Consider the following 16907-nt stretch of genomic DNA (forward strand, 5'->3'; position numbering starts at 1 on the left):
CACACACAAACGTACACGTACACACATGCATCCCCCCCCCCCCCCCACACACACACGCACGCCCCCCCCCCCCACACACACACACGCATGCACCACCCCCACCCCCCACCCCCCTGTATACACACCCACACGTACGTTCGTTGCTGCCCCCTAACTCTTGCCCCCCGCCCCCCTCCCCACTGGCACTCCCAATCTGTAAGAGCACATCTGTCAAGTCGAACACAATCATGACATTAGCCAGTTCACTCGGAAACTCCCCCCCCCCCCCCCCCACATGCATACATGTTTTCAGTGTCTCCTCGATCTGCTGTACCTTGGCTCGTTCAAGGAGAGCACACACACACACACACACACACACACACACACACACACACACACACACACACACACACACACACACACACACACACACACACACACACACACACACACACACACACACACACACACACACACACACACACACACACACACACACACACACACACACACACACACACACACACACACACACACACACACACACACACACACACACACACACACACACACACACACACACACACACACACACACACACACACACACACACACACACACACACACACACACACACACACACACACACACACACACACACACACACACACACACACACACACACACACACACACACACACACACACACACACACACACACACACACACACACACACACACACACACACACACACACACACACACACACACACACACACACACACACACACACACACACACACACACACACACACACACACACACACACACACACACACACACACACACACACACACACACACACACACACACACACACACACACACACACACACACACACACACACACACACACACACACACACACACACACACACACACACACACACACACACACACACACACACACACACACACACACACACACACACACACACACACACACACACACACACACACACACACACACACACACACACACACACACACATGCGCACCCCTAACTCTTGCCCCCCCCCCCCTGCTCCCAATCTGTTAGACCACGTCTGCAAAAATCGAACACAATCAGTAGCCAGTTCACTCGGAAACTCCCTCCCCCCACCCACAAACACATGCATAATAATAACCACAAGAGTGTGTGCTGTGCCGGTATAACAGGAGCCAGGTAAAAACCTTTCTCCGTTATACCACACACAATGTTAAGCCATGCACAATGCCAGTGATTGACATTCATGTGAATCACTCCACGTGTTCTTCACAAACAAACATACAGTCTGCATACCGGTGGACTGCACACAGCCAACTGTCAGTGTAATTCAGGAAACACAGAAGAGACAAGGAAATGGAGGGAAAACATCGTGTCAGTACAAGACACTCAAAATAATATTTTTGTACTGCAGGCAGTGTTATCAGCATGGCAGCGCTCAAGAATTGAGAAAAGATTGAAAAGGTTTTGAAAATTATCTGCTATATAGACAGGCACGACTGGCAAGGAAAGCGCATACGGTCAACTCAGTGTTTGGCCTGGGCAAGAGGAAAATGGGCTTTTGCACTGCCCCGTTATAGGCAAGTAGTTAACGGTAGCGGCTGGAAAATCAAGTTTTGTACAAGAATAGAACACAGTGCTCACCGCCAGAGAGAATCTGTGCCGGGGCTGGTGCTGGCTATAACCATGGCAACTGTACATTGTCATAGTTACAATCAGAGCAATTCAATCATCTGGAGAGCACATTCAGGATCATCTACCAGCGGCTGTAGCTCGGACACCAACCTGCTGTTATACCCATACTCTGAAGAGAAGCGGAGCACACTAAGCTTGCTACACTGGCGAACAGCCTGTACGAACCGGGCTAGTACACGTCGTTCCTCCGATCTAGGACCATACGGGAAGGAATACCCGAAGATATACAGTACTTCCAGGTTCCTGTTAGAATGGAGAATTTCCAGAATGATCGTGAGCGGCACATCAGCACCGTCCTCACTGCATAACCAGGAAAGTGAAACAAACCGCAAATTCCTACATGAACTCAGCGCTCGGCAGACCAAAGCAAAGCCGTCAATGCCGATTTCATTGCCACCTAAATCCACTTCCTCCAGGCTGGACGATGCGGACAGAATGGCTGATGAAAAGACATAACCATCGGTACAGGGATTCCCTTGCAAAGAGAGCACACATACATGTGTGTAGCGTGCCAAGCCATTAAGAATGCAGCGCATAGCAGTGCTGGTTAAGCTACAATAACCAAGGCGCACTTCCTGCACGTCCACACAAAAATGGGTTGTGAGGAAATGAGCAATGGCAGTGCAATCTAACAGGCTGAGGTGCACACCACCAAAATTTAGAGAAAAGACCTGAGAGAAGAATGAACAATGGCCATTACAAGATGACGTACCTTGATACTGCCAGTGCTCTAGATAAGCTACTAACAAATCAGCTAGGCAACGACGTTCTGCCTTGTCACGTGGTGCAGGAGGCCGTATGGGTGCAGCAGTAGCAGCCGGGGCAGCTCCAGGTGACGATGGTGTCGATATCTCCGATGTTGCGCTTGTCATCGCATGCTGCTCACAATGCGATGCGGTCGCGGGATCCACTTTACGTACAGCCGACAGGAACACCTCTGCACTCGCCTCTGCTGCCTCGTTCTTCCATACGCTTACAAGAGTATCCAGGTACAAGTCGTCCGTCAACTCCCTGCCTCGTGGCAGAGCATTGTCGACACGCTGACGACCACGTCCTTGCCCGGCGGTGCCAACCAGCAGCTGATCGGCAAGCTCTTTCATCTTTTCACCAGACAGCGCCGATTTCAGCACCGCATGGATACGGTCCACGTCGTTGCTTTGCTTGGTTGGCTGAGAACGGCTCACAATGTCGTCGAACAGGCGTGTATCAGTCTGGCTGCATGCACGTTGCGTACGGTCACGGTTGCAGATTATCCGCCACAGATGCTCCATGATGGTGACTGCTGGCTTTGGCGATGCGAGCGCGATCAGGAAACGCCAGAACATGGTCATGTGACCGCTGTAATGGCCGACTCTCCTCACCAGCCACGCAGCGTCGTTCTCGTCGTTCAGCATCTCGCTAGACACGTACCAGGCTGCCAAGAACTCCTGAATGGACAAGTGAGCAAAACGATATTGCCGGTCTTCTGTTGAGCTGGTGCTCTTGTAAGCCATAAGCAATCCTAATTCAATTGCAGGCGCGCTTAGTTGTGCCGAAATGACATCCTCCTCGTTGAACACCATCTTTTGCCGAGCTAGCATAGAGAGTGCAAAACCAGATAGCTCCTTCAGCACTTCAATCTCGTCCGTCTTGATGGCGGAAAGCTTCTTGTAGCGCTTGCCCGTACGCCGTTCCATGACACGGCGGACAAGAGACTCGTACAGTCCTGTACTGGATTCCGGCAATTTACTACCGTCTCTGTCGTCCATGAACAATTCACAAGCCAGCGCAGCAAACAGAGGTGTACTCATTAGCGACATTGTGCCCTCTTGTGAGCGGAGCTGCTCCAGCATAGCCTCGCCTTTCACACCGCCCACCACTTTCTTCACGTACGTTTCAACGTTGTCTGGTGAGAATCCAACCACCTCCACTTGCTGTTGATACTCTCCACATTGCGACAGGGTATGAGCATCAGTACATGGTCGAGACGTCACCACCACATGCATATCACCACTACGCCTTCTCAACAGTAGATCACGCATGTATTCACTGCAGTTCTCCAACTTGCACTCATCCAGCCCGTCTAGCACAATGCAAAGACGGGACTGGTTGCTGCGAAAGAACCGGGACATCTCCAGCAGCTCATCTGTCTCCACATCCAGACTGGAGAATCGACGTGCCAGCAAGTCGCACAAGCTCTTAGCAGCTTGCACCTCGGCACGTCGTAATTCCACTGCCAATACCAGATCAAACTTTCCACGCCACAGCTCACCTTTAGACCAGAGGTATTCCAGCATGATCAGAAAGATCGTGGATTTGCCACAGCCAGCGCTACCAAACGCTAGTACATTCTTCATGTTCTCTTCCACGGGTTCTTTGGCACGCGCCAGTAAACCAGAATCAGCTACCTCGTGGTCACAGCCCGGGCGTGGCGCGGCCCCCTGATTGCAAGACCGCTCGGTGATAGCGGAGAAAATATCTTCCAGTTCAATGCCACGCTCGGCCGTAGCGACCCTTTGCGGCTGAGCCTCGGAGAACAATTTCAACTGGCGTGCTCGTTCAGAAGCAGACGAAAAGGACGATGACTCGTTACTGAAAAGTTTGGAAAGTTCGTCCTTTGTCAGCAACGTCAAGTTGACAAAAATATCTTTCAATGGGATTTTGGCATCGCTGGCAAGTCCACCGCTAATCTGAATACCAGCCTTCTCAACTGCCTTAGCCAGCAAATCACGGGCAGTTCGGACAGAAGCTGGCAACTTCTGCTCGTCGGACGCCATGGGTCACCGACTGGTTTGTGTCCAAGTAGCTGCAAGGAGCACCAGGCAACAACGTCGTGCAAGGAGACGCTACAAGTAGTTTTACTTTGCCTGCATGACAGATGATTGTACGAATCCTGGGTGGTCGGTGTGCGAGGAGGTGGTGACGGTACGTGTTTAGCTCAGAACTATCCAGATTCCTCGGACTTTGTAGTTGTTGCGTTGTTTTTCCACCGCTACAAAATCATGTATTTTGTGAAGTCCTGTTGTAATGGTGGTAGGTATGTACGTGGTGGTGATGGGGGGGGCCTAGATGCACAAGCGCAGAAACCCTTCTTCTCACTACGCACTGCACTGCACTGTATACAATCATGTACTGCACTGTAAAATGAGTGAAAAATCTTTTTTTCGAAATAATTTTCTTAAATTATTTTTATTTCAGTGCTGTCTGGTGTGCCATACCGGTATATACCCCGCATATGCACTGATCTAAAGCGGGATTCACAGAAGCTTTTTTGCGATGCGACACGCGATGCGACAGACGCGAAACCGGGAAAACCCCAAATCGCAGCCATGTCGCACCCCACGCAACTGCCGCAACTGGGCCATCGCAGGCCATCGCAGAAGTTGAGCTTGGCTCAACTTTTGCGATGCGATGCGATGCGACAAGCGATTTGGTGTACGATTTTGACCTTTTCTACAGCAAAGTTGTACAAAGGTGCAAGAGTTGCCTATAAATTTTTACAAGTTGTGTCAAACCGCGCGAATATCATGGTGACGTACCCAAATCAGCAAAACTTTGTCGCATCGCTGACTTCTTCTGTGAATGGTATTTCGCGAGTTCGCATCGCACGCATCCATCGCAGATCGCGTCGCATCGCGTGTCGCATCGCAAAAAAAGCTTCTGTGAATCCCGCTTAACTGTTACTTCTAAGCATTGCCTACTGTAGCTACGTGACACCGACTAGTCAGTACAGTCATGACATGATTGTACTACTGCTGCACCAGACTAAACATGTACATTATTCCCGTAGTGCTAGTGATGTCCATGGAGTCGTAATATTCCGACTCTCGGGTAGAGTCAGACAGTCAGTACTGACAGTTGGGGAGTTTTAGCAACTCGTGAACGACGAGCGCGCGCAAGTCATTATCCATTACTAATGGATATCATTAGAGAGGTTTTAAAACATGCATGTTATTTCCCACGTGTGACGCCCAATTTCTCCTCAAATTTGGCGTAAAAGTCCAAAGTTGGACGTGAGCTGCAGGTCACTTGGGTTGTTTTTCGACACGCGAGTCAAATAACGTGATCTGAACTAACTAATTATTTTGACATCACATCAGAAATACCGTGTATCTTAACCTGTCCAGTGTGTTTAGTGTTAGCAATGCGTTCACCTCTCATACAACTTGTATCGGAAAGAACTGTGTATATGAATGGACATCACTAGTTTACAGTCGATATGCGCTAACACTTTACTTGAACAGTAACTGTGTGTGCTAAAAATGCATAGCAGCAGCAGGAGTTCTGATCTTGTACAGAGCGTGTTGTACGAGCGTAGAGGAAATGGAATAAGTCGCGGCTGAGCTTGTCTACCAGGGGTTTTCCCCATCCAGTGCATAGGAAAACAAGACTATTTCCTTCTCATCAATGATCTTCTCACTGCACGTCAGAAGATGGACACGAGCCTAGAAATCATCCACCAGCAAAAGAAAACCACAATGAGGATTTGAACTTCAAGTTGGAGCTTCCCTCTTCTCAAATCACACTCTTTTTGAATAAAATCTTCACGCTGCGCTCCTCGCTTATAGAAATCAAATCAAAAAGAAAGGACTTGTATGCCGTAACAAATCAACTGCCCTGATTCGTACAGAACGAGCTCGGCTTGCGGTGCGAAACGAGACTCAAACCCCGGCACCCGAGTTGACCACGGACTCGGACTCGTACTCGTTGACGAGTTGCTATAACCAGGCACCCGAGTTGACCACGGACTCGAGTACTCGTTTACGAGTTGCTACAACTCTCTACTGACTGTGTAGATAGCAGGGAGTTGTACAGCTGTTCCCATGGTTACTGATCAGTACATAAACAGTCGGTATTGGCTGTGTATAGGGCTTGAAAGTGATGACGTCAAAAACGGCCTGGGAGTAGTAAGTTGACATCAGATTTCTATTTTGGATCCACTAAGGTGTGACTTTGCTATTGCCTTAGTATGTGGGTGCATAGCAACCCACTCATATCTTATGCAGACGTGACTTTTACTTCGTCACCAGTTGTCACCCCGCCCCCACTAGCCAAATCAGTCAGTTTCACTGGCTACATCACCTTGCTGTGAGTAATACCGCTTGAAATGTGCTTGGATCCATACAAAAACTGGATCCAGGTGGATCCAATTTTTGAATTTTTCAAATTGTTGCTATGCCATTGCTATGCTGTGACGTAGCACTTTCAAGCCCTATTGACTGTGTATTGTGGTGTGATCATCAGTAGGGTACATGATGGGGAGTGTGGTCACTTCTCTCAATGTCCTCATCACTCTTGGTCTGGCCTGGCATGCATCATGCAGCAGTCATACAACAATCAGATACCATAATAATTATTATGCATGTACAGATTTATAAGTGATTTCATCATCAGTTGGGGATACGTAGGCAAAGTCACAGGTCCTTACCACATGCCCTCTCCAGTCATCCTCATTCACTCCACCAGCAAAGCGACTCCAAGTTACAGTAGATAACACCATATTTTCGGTGTAATTGTAATTTCGGTAATTTCCGTACAGAAACCGGGCACCTAAATTGTGATAACACCTAAACATTCTCTAGAGTACACACTGTATGAGAAGGGTAGACTGGTCACCTAATTCTACATTACACCTGAAACCTGGCAGGTTGCTGACACCGAAATTGTTTTTTTTCATTTTTAAACCAGCTCAAAGTGTTCAAGTGCACACACTGTTACTATGAGAATCTCAGCCAGCTTTTCACAAGTGTATGTATACATCTAGAATGTCAAAATTGATTGAAATCATTTTCTCAACGCATGACTGTACTGTTCAGCTTTCATATGTATCACACTACTTGTCTGCCGTGTGCGGGAAAAAGGCACTCGGCCACAACTCGATTCACAGCTTGTCATGGTGATGTTGTCATGGTGATAATGTTGCCATGCAGGTGTTTCCAACAGAAGCAGTTGTGTTGATACGTGACCATGACAACCACATGTAAAAGACCTGGATTTTCTACTTCAGCAAGTTCTTCGCCGAGGTGAGGATTCTATTATCTGTATCGAGGTGTGTGTGTGTGTGTGTGTGTGTGTGTGTGTGTGTGTGTGTGTGTGTGTGTATGTGGCCGTGTGTGTGTGTGTGGCCGTGTGTGTGTGTGGCCGTGTGGTGTAGACCAGGCTATAATTAGTGGCGGTCAATTCATCAGTCTTGCAAGCTGTTGAATGTTGTAATCCCAGCACAAGTTTCGATGTCTAGCAGAGCTTGTTCTCTATCATCGCTTCAGCGATGGGCAGGAGTGTGTGTGTGTGTGTGTGTGTGTGTGCGTGTGTGTGTGTGTGTGTGTGTGTGTGTGTGTGTGTGAGTGTGCGTGTGCGTGTGCATGTGCGTGTGTGTGTGAGTGTGAGTGTGCGTGTGCGTGTGCGTGTGCGTGTGTGTGTGTGTGTGTGTGTGTGTGCATTAACAAGAACACACATTGCTTGAGTGGATGGTGCGCGGCCGGCGAAATTGAATTGCATTTGCCCGGGGGCAAGTAATAGCAGGGTTGGCAAGAGCCAAGAACCCACTAATGCATTCAATGAAGAAATGGAGAGCCGCCGGGCACCGTTTATTGGGGTATACTTTATAAAAGTAAGCATGTGAGGATAAATATGGGAGTGGGAGGGTGGGAACGAGACACGAATAAACTGACAACCAGTCACCACCATGAACATTTCTTGAGAAGAGATTGTCAGCGAGGGAGCAAGGAAATGGGTCGCCATTTTTGCGTCATGGTAACCGGACATCAGTATGGTTGCTGACGTCATGGGCACGTTGTGTGCGCTGGGGTAAATGTGAGTGGCAACACTGACAGTTGTGCGGCACCATGCCTGCGCGAGGACACAGGGCAGCAGAGACAGTTGTGCGGTGCCATGCGCCCGCGAGGACATGGGGCGGCAGAGATTGGCGTGCGGCCCCACGCGCCTGCGAGGACAAAGGGGCGGCAGAGACAGTTGTGCGGCACCATGCGCATGCAAGGGCATGGGGCAGCAGGGGCAGTTGTGCGGCACCGTGTGCATTCGAGGACAAGGCCAAGGGGCAGCACGTACCCGCGTCGGTGAGCTGCAATGATGCCAGCTGTTAATGAGCATAAACGCTGCGCATTAATGCGACATGTGTTTATGTGTGTGTGCATGTGTGTGTGCATGTGTGTGTGTGTTTGCTTGGTACAGTAGAGGTTGGTTGCATTTTTGAGTGCTCTGACCTCAAGTCGTTTGTGTCACGTAACACAGCCCTGTCCGTGTGGTGTAGACCAGGGCAGGGCTGTGGTGACCTCCGCCAGTGGCCTTGCAAGCTACTGCGGAGTTGTTGTTGCGCACTCACTGCACAAGTAGTCGGAAAGTTCATTTTGAGAATTTCGAAAATTTGAATTTGGAATGGTGAGGAGGACGACGACGAAGTCCAACCAGACAGAGAGGAGAAAGGAAGGAAGTGGTGGTGGTGGACGTGGAGCTGCTCTCGCTTTCGCAACATGGAATGTTCGTTCCCTTGTCGAGGACTCTGGAGACGAGCGGATCTGCAGAAAGCGGCAAAATAATAATTTGTTGATCGATCGTAAATTGGATTTCTTGGTCGCGGAGCTTCGGAGATATGGGATTGCTATCGCTGCGATCCAAGAGACAAAGTGGTTCGAGTCCGATGTCTGGAGAGCTGATGGATATACGTTCTTGCACTCAGGTCGTCGTCTACCAAATGGCGATGGTCCTGCGCATAGGAACGAAGGTGTTGGAATTATGCTGAACCCAGGGATGACGGAAGCTTGGAGACGTGCTGGTGAGCAGTGGACCGCTGTAAGTTCGAGATTGGTTGTGGCCCGTCTCAAGCTCGCGGAGGCGGGGGAACTTCGAGTGCATGGCGAATGGCAGAGAAGGAATGATTTGTATGTGACAGTTGTGAGTGCGTACGCACCAACCAGTAAAGCTACTGCACCCGTCAAAGATCATTTCTTCACAGATTTGCAGAGGGTGGTCGATGGTGTGCCAGCCAGTGATGTTCTGTTGCTGCTTGGTGACTTCAATGCTAGAGTTGGCAGCAGCAATGACGCAGGAGACGAATGGAGGGCTGTGTTGGGGAGATACGGTCACGGTGCGCGGAATGATGCTGGTGAGCGGCTTCTGATGTGGTGTGCTACCAACGGGCTGTCTGTAATGAACACCCATTTCCAGAAACCTGCGTCGAGGCGTGGGACCTGGATGCACCCAGCTACGAAGCAAACCCATCTCATAGATTTTATCATCATGAGGCAGCCACACCGTCGCTTTTGTCTTGATGTCAGCGTAATGCGAGGTGCCAACTGTTGGACAGACCGCCACATGGTTCGCAGCAGGATTCTACTTGATCGTCCATTGTGCCGCAGGCCTCGCCCTGTGCCGAAACCCGCACCTGTTGCTGTCGGAAAGCTGGGTGACCCGGCCGTTCGCAAGAGCTTTGCTGAACAAATTTCAGACAAGCTCCCTGATACTGCTGATGCGGACACTGCAGCTGACCAATGGCAAGCAGTGAAGGATATAATGTGCAGTACAGCAGAGGATGTCCTGGGACCACGGCAACGCAGGCAACCCGACTGGTTTAAGGCGAGTGAGACTGTGCTTCTTCCGCTGATTGATATCAAGAATTCCGCTGGAGATGTCATGTTGCAGAAGAACACCGCGTCTTCACGCAAGAACTTTCGTCAGACACAACGTGAGGTGGAGAAGGCTGTAAGGAGTGCCAAGGAAACTTGGATTGAAGACATCGCATCCCAAGCTGAAAATGCTGCTAACAATTGTTCTGTTCGTTGGGCTGCAGTCCGCAAGTTGCAGACGCTCCATCAAGGCCGCCGTCCAATGCAGCCGTCTGCTGTGTATTTGGAAGATGGCACGTTGAGTGATGGACCCGAGGCTGTCAGTGGAAGATGGCTGCAGCACTTTCAGGGTGTCCTGAACGTTGAGAGTGAGTTTGACGCAGCTGTGGTCGAGATGATGGCGGATCGCCCTGTTATTCCTGAGCTGGACCAGCCACCGACTGTTGCTGAGCTGGAGGCTGCACTGCGGACCATGAAAGCGGGTAAAGCTGGCGGTCAGTCGGGCATTCTACCGGACATGGTCTTACATGGTGGCAAAGACCTACACAGTCGCATCCTGACCATCATGCGTAAATCCTGGCTCGAAGGCACTGTAGTCGATGATTGGCGTGATGCAGTGGTTGTGCCCATCCCCAAGAAGGGAGATCTACACCACTGTGATAACTGGCGCGGCATCAGTCTGTTGGACGTTGTCGGCAAGCTGCTTGCCCGTATTCTGCAGGACCGCCTCAAAGCTATCGCTGAAAATGTCTTGCCAGACTCTCAGTGCGGCTTCAGAAAGGGACGTGGCTGCGTCGATATGGTGTACGTCGCACGGCAGTTGATGGAGAAGACGTTGGAGCATGATTCAGATGCATATATCCTGTTCGTCGATCTGAGAAAGGCGTATGACAGTATCCCGCGTGCAGCGCTGTGGCAGGTTCTCCAAAAGCTTGGTGTTCCGCCGGCAATGCTCCGCATCATTCAGTCACTCCACAACGGCATGACTGCTTCTGTTCGGGTGGATGGCAAGCTGACTGACCCGATAACTGTGCGGAATGGATTGCGTCAGGGCTGCACTCTCGCACCTATGCTCTTCAATTTGTACTTCTCTGCCGTCGTTGCCAGTTGGAGGTCCAGTTGTCCGGACGCTGGCATATCCTTTCGATATAAAGTCGGGAGGAAGCTAGTAGGTGACCGAACGGCGAAGGGCAAGCTTCTGTCATCAACGGTCACAGAATCCCAGTTTGCTGACGACGCTGCACTCTACGCAACATCTCGGCCTGCCTTCGAAGCTATGACTTCCAGCTTCATCACATGCGCAAGCAGCTGGGGCCTGACGGTCAGTGTGAGAAAGACCAAGGGTATGGCTGTGGGTGAGTCTGCTGATCGCCGTGACGTTGTTGTTGGAGCAGACACGATTGAGGTGGTGGACCAATTCACCTACCTTGGCAGTGTGCTCTCCTCGGATGGTCTTGCCTGTGCTGATGTCCGCTCTCGCCTTGCGAAAGCCTCAGCTGTGTTCGGAGCCCTCAAAGCTCCTGTCTTTGATAACCAGACCCTGTCGCTTCGCAGCAAGAGGCGTGTCTATGAGGCTGTCGTCCTCACGACCCTCTTGTATGGTGCGGAGACGTGGACCACCAAGGCAGGCCACCTCCAGAAGCTAAACACGTTTCACCATCAGTGTGTTCGGTCCATTGTGGGTATCGGCCGTCGTCAACAGTGGGATGATCGGATCTCAACGGCCACATTAGCAGCTACATTCGGTGTTGACCCTGATATCACCCGCATCATCCGGCGCCACCGGCTTCGTTGGCTGGATCACGTCGGCAGGATGGACGACTCACGCGCACCGAAGCAATTGCTGTTCGGCGAGCTGCCTGCCCCCCGTCCTCGTCACGGCCCGAAGAAGAGGTGGCGAGATGTGGTATCGACTGACCTGGCGGACCTCGGCGTGACCACCTGGCTTGAGAGTTGCCAAGATCGTCCCGGCTGGAGACGAGTTGCGAGTAGCACCCCACCGCCACGGCCCGCTCCTGATCCTCTTCTATGTGTCTGTGGACGCCCATTTCGTCGACCAGGAGACCTGAAACGACATGCCAAGTTCTGCGCTCGTGTTCTCACTTGAACTTTCCGACATTCGCTATCATTGCGTACGCAATGGGCAAGATCAAGGTCAAGGTCAAGGTGTGTTTGCATGTGTGTGTGCATGTGTGTGTGTGTGCATGTGTGAGTGTGTGTGTGTGTGTGTGTGTGTATGTGAGTGCATGTGTGTGAGTGCATGTGTGTGTGTGTGTGCATGTGTGTGTGTGTGTGTGTGTGCATGTGTGTGTGTGTGTGTGTGTGTGTGTGTGTGTGTGTGTGTGTGTGTGTGTGTGTGCGTACGTGTGTGTCCCCAACCTGTCGGAAGGCTACCTTCTTACCAAAGCATTAGGCAATTGGACTAGTTTTGGCTCCACAATCCAGTATATCGTTACTATATACATTGTTCCTTTCATAGCTAATGTTATTTGTATCTGTTTTGGCTCTGGATTGCCAGTACCCAGTTTCCAAGGCTGGTTGGTAAACTAACTCCAATTTCACTTCAAGGTACAAGTAGGGATCTCAGCGCGTGCAATGCGCACGGAGTTTGCGCATACATACATTGCGTCATCTAGCTTTGAGTGCAGCTCGCGGACACAGCTAAAAAAATGGTGATGGTAGATTTTCGACACTAAAGGGAAGCTTTCGACACTAGCGGAATCGTCATCTTCATCGTCGTTCGAACACCGAATTGTGATTCCCGCCAAAGGACAGCGTGGCCAGGGCGATATCCCCCTCCCCGGTTGATTTTCCTATAATTTGCCATCCGGCAAGAACCCACTTCAGAGAAGATTCAGAATAATCAGTCATTTTCTCCAGTTAGAATGTCCTAACTTCGATTTTCAGTGTATCAGCCATCGCGAACATTGCCACCATTATGACGCGGAGAGAAGACATCGCGCTCGGAAGAAGAGGTGTTCATGCTGCGTTCAGAAGTGAACTATTGTGCTCTTTGACCCTCCATAGTTCCTCTGAGAGAGTGTCTGGGAGATAGGTAGCTTGGAGATGGCCGTAGAATGTGCTTTCCTGGACGCAACTTTCAGCCATTTCTACTGTCTTCTTCAACTTGTTTTATTTCGAAAAATGTTCTTTTTCACGGTTTCTGCACTGGACGCGTTTGGAAACTTTGGGATCTAAAATCTCACCTGCGCAGACTCGCTGCACAGTTCACGCGCTGAGATCCCTAGACTAGTGCCAGTACTTTGCAGTGCATCTAGTGTCTGCTTCTATCAAAGCAGCGTGCTGTATACTGGTTACCCCAGCAAGTATAGGGTGTGCATAGGTAACTGTCTTGGGGCCGTCCTATTCCGATGTACTCCGTGTGGTGTAGACCAGGTGTGCACTGGTGGTCGATTCACATTGCTTTGCGCTTTTGCCGGTTGTGTGGATCAGAGAGTTATCTGGCGCTTTTCTTGATCTGTTTCAATCAGAATCAGATCCGCTATCGTTGTTATAAAGAGAAAAGCTGTGGGTGCACATCCAGTGCATTTGCAGATTTGCATGCTTCTCTTGCGATGGGCGTATACATGGTACATGGTACATGGTACGTGTGTGTGTGGGTGTGTGTGGGTGTTTGTGCAGGGGCGTGCTTGGCGAGGGGCACAGGGGCAAGTGCACCCCCCAAAATATTTCGGCCAGGGTTTTGAAAAGTCACCAATGTATTGCGGAAAGCCCGACTTCTCGCGGGAGCACATCCTGCACCTGTGTCTTGCGCATTGTACTACATTGTTATTTGTAGTAAGTTGTAGTGCAGTAGGGCTACTAGGGGCCTGGTGCGCGGCGGCCTACATGCAGCCAGGCACTCCCGTACGTACAGCCTGTCAAGTGTCATTTGTAAAGTTTTCATCCTTTATATTGAAAAATGTGATATGATGCTGTTCTGTGTTCATTCTTGATGACATACAATCTTTGTAACAGTAATAATGACGTCACATGTACAAATATCTGATGATGTCACCGGTACAACATTTTGAAAATTGCTGTTGTCTGGAAGTGGTGCACCCCCTTGGAAGGGGAGCCGAGCACGCCCCTGTTGTGTGTGTGGTGTGTGTGTGTGTGTGTGTGTGTTTGTGAGCGCTGGTTCCGCAGTGTTGGAGGTTTGGCGGTCCACAAGTGCCCCAACTCCCGGATGCTCCCCGCGACATCGTCTCGGGCTCCGTGCCGGGCGGCGGTGTCTGCCATTGCTGCTCAGGCGACTCCTCCGCCGCCGCCGCGTGTGCGGCTCACCCTCTCATGCTGCAAGGCCCACTGTGGGGCCTGTGGTCGGTACTGCCGCTCTACTCGTGGATTCCAAATCCATAGCTGCCGAAGATGGCTCTCTCGTCGTGCCGATTGAACATGGTCCCTGATCTCTCGGCAGACTGCCGACTTTCTGCCGTCGCGCGTCGTTTCCATGCTGTCGGCCCCGCGAGGGGACACGTGACCGTAATGGCAGTGTTTACCAGGACCAGGACCAGGTGTGTGTTTGTGTGATGTCTAGGTCATGTCGGCAGGATGGCTGACTCGCGCGCACCGAAAAAATTTCTCTTCGGCGAGCTGCCTAATGGGGAAGAACAAGGTCAAGGTCAAGGTCAAGGTGTGTGATGCTATTGTTGAAGTTTATTTATATGTCTATGTGTGAGTAGTCTGTACATGTTACACACTGCTGCCAAATAATTTTCCCCCAAAATCGGACACCCTTCACCGCCAAGGCTGGCCACATGGTGCGAATTTTTCTCCTCGGTACATTTTTTACAGGGAATTCAAAATATCGCCTAAAACACCATGAAAATTCACTTCGTTGCCATGGTAATCCCAGAGTTGTCATGAATTTTGTAATGATGAGTGTGGTCGCACACCGACTACATGCATGTACAGACTGTCAGTGTGTCAGTGTACATGCCATCCAGCCTGATCCAGGCATGTTACTTTGCACTGTCACAGCCAAGCGCTAGCCTTTTTAGAAGCAAATGTACAGTGATTTGTGCCTTCAGTTGCGCTGAAAAGTGAAAGTACAGGACTTCTGCATAGGAAAGTAATGATCTCCGACATTTTGGTTGCTTTTCGGACGTTTCCCTTTTCGGACCGGTTTTCGGAAGAGCCTTCAAAAATCGGACACTGTCCGAAAAATCGGACGGTTTGGCAGCACTGCATGTATATGTCTTTGTGTTGGTGTTAGTGTGTGGGTGTCAACGTGTGCAGGGCATGTGTGCGTGGGGGGGGGGGGGGGGGGGTCTTAAGCTGTGTTCACAACTGGCACGTGGACGTGGCACGCTTTCGGTTCAAGCGTGTCAAAACCGGTGCTCAGGCTTTCACAAAAAACCAGCGATCCGAGTCGCATTTAGCACATGCGACGCCTTCGAGTACTAATTGTTTGACGCCGCCGGTCAGGTGGCATGTACGCCTGACACGCGCTGAAATTTCCAACATGTTGGAACTTCCATTTCGCCGCGTTTCCATACGCATGACACCCAAAAAGCGAGCAAAAAAATCGCACAAACGCGTGGCTTCACACGTACCATATTTCCCCCGAATGCAAGTCACACCTTTTAACACTACACTTGAAAAACAAAGAAGGCGATGGTGCGACTTACAATCCAGTGTGAATTCATACTCATATGAATGTATTGATAAAATTAATTTTGTTTCAGACCTAAAACTGGGTTGCAACTTATAATCAAGTGTGACTTATTATCAAGTGTGACTTATAATCAAGTGTGACTTATAATCAAGTGCGACTTATAATCAAGTGTGACTTATAATCAAGTGCGACTTATAATCAAGTGCGACTTATAATCAAGTGCGACTTATAATCAAGTGCGACTTATAATCAAGTGCGACTTATAATCAAGCGCGACTTATAATCAAGCGCGACTTATAATCAAGCGCGACTTGTAATCAAGCGCGACTTGTAATCAAGCGCGACTTGTAATCAAGCGCGACTTATAATCAAGCGCGACTTGTAATCAAGCGCAACTTGTAATCAAGCGCAACTTACTATCAAGCGCGACTTATAATCAAGCGCGACTTATAATCAAGCTCGACTTATAATCAAGTGCGACTTGTAATCAAGCGCGACTTGTAATCAAGCGCGACTTGTAATCAAGCGCGACTTATAATCAAGTGCGACTTATAATCAAGTGCGACTTATAATCAAGTGCGACTTATAATCAAGTGCGACTTATAATCAAATGCGACTTATAATCAAATGCGGATTCGCGCAGAGTCGAGTGGTGGAGCTGTGACCAAGATATTTTGCAAGATGTGCAGGGAGAAGGCATCCTCGCTTCGTGGTTTGAGGAACTACAGCACGGCATTGTCGACGGAAAAAAAACGTTGTGCAAAATTGTTGCGTTGCTATGCAAACGTCGGGGTGTGTAGCAATTATTGCTACGCAAATTTTTCAAGTAAATTAGTCCCTGGTGTGTGTGTGTGTGTGTGTGGGTGTGTGTGTGTGTGTGTGTGTTTGTGTGTGTGTGTGTGTATGTATGTGTGTGTGTGTGTATGTGTATGTGTGTGTATGTGTGTGTGTGTGTGTGATCCCAGCACAAGTAGCTATGTCTAACATAGCTGTTCGCTATCATCGCT

Source organism: Sycon ciliatum, chromosome 11, assembly GCF_964019385.1.
Source record: "Sycon ciliatum chromosome 11, ocSycCili1.1, whole genome shotgun sequence".
Lineage (NCBI taxonomy): Eukaryota > Metazoa > Porifera > Calcarea > Leucosolenida > Sycettidae > Sycon > Sycon ciliatum.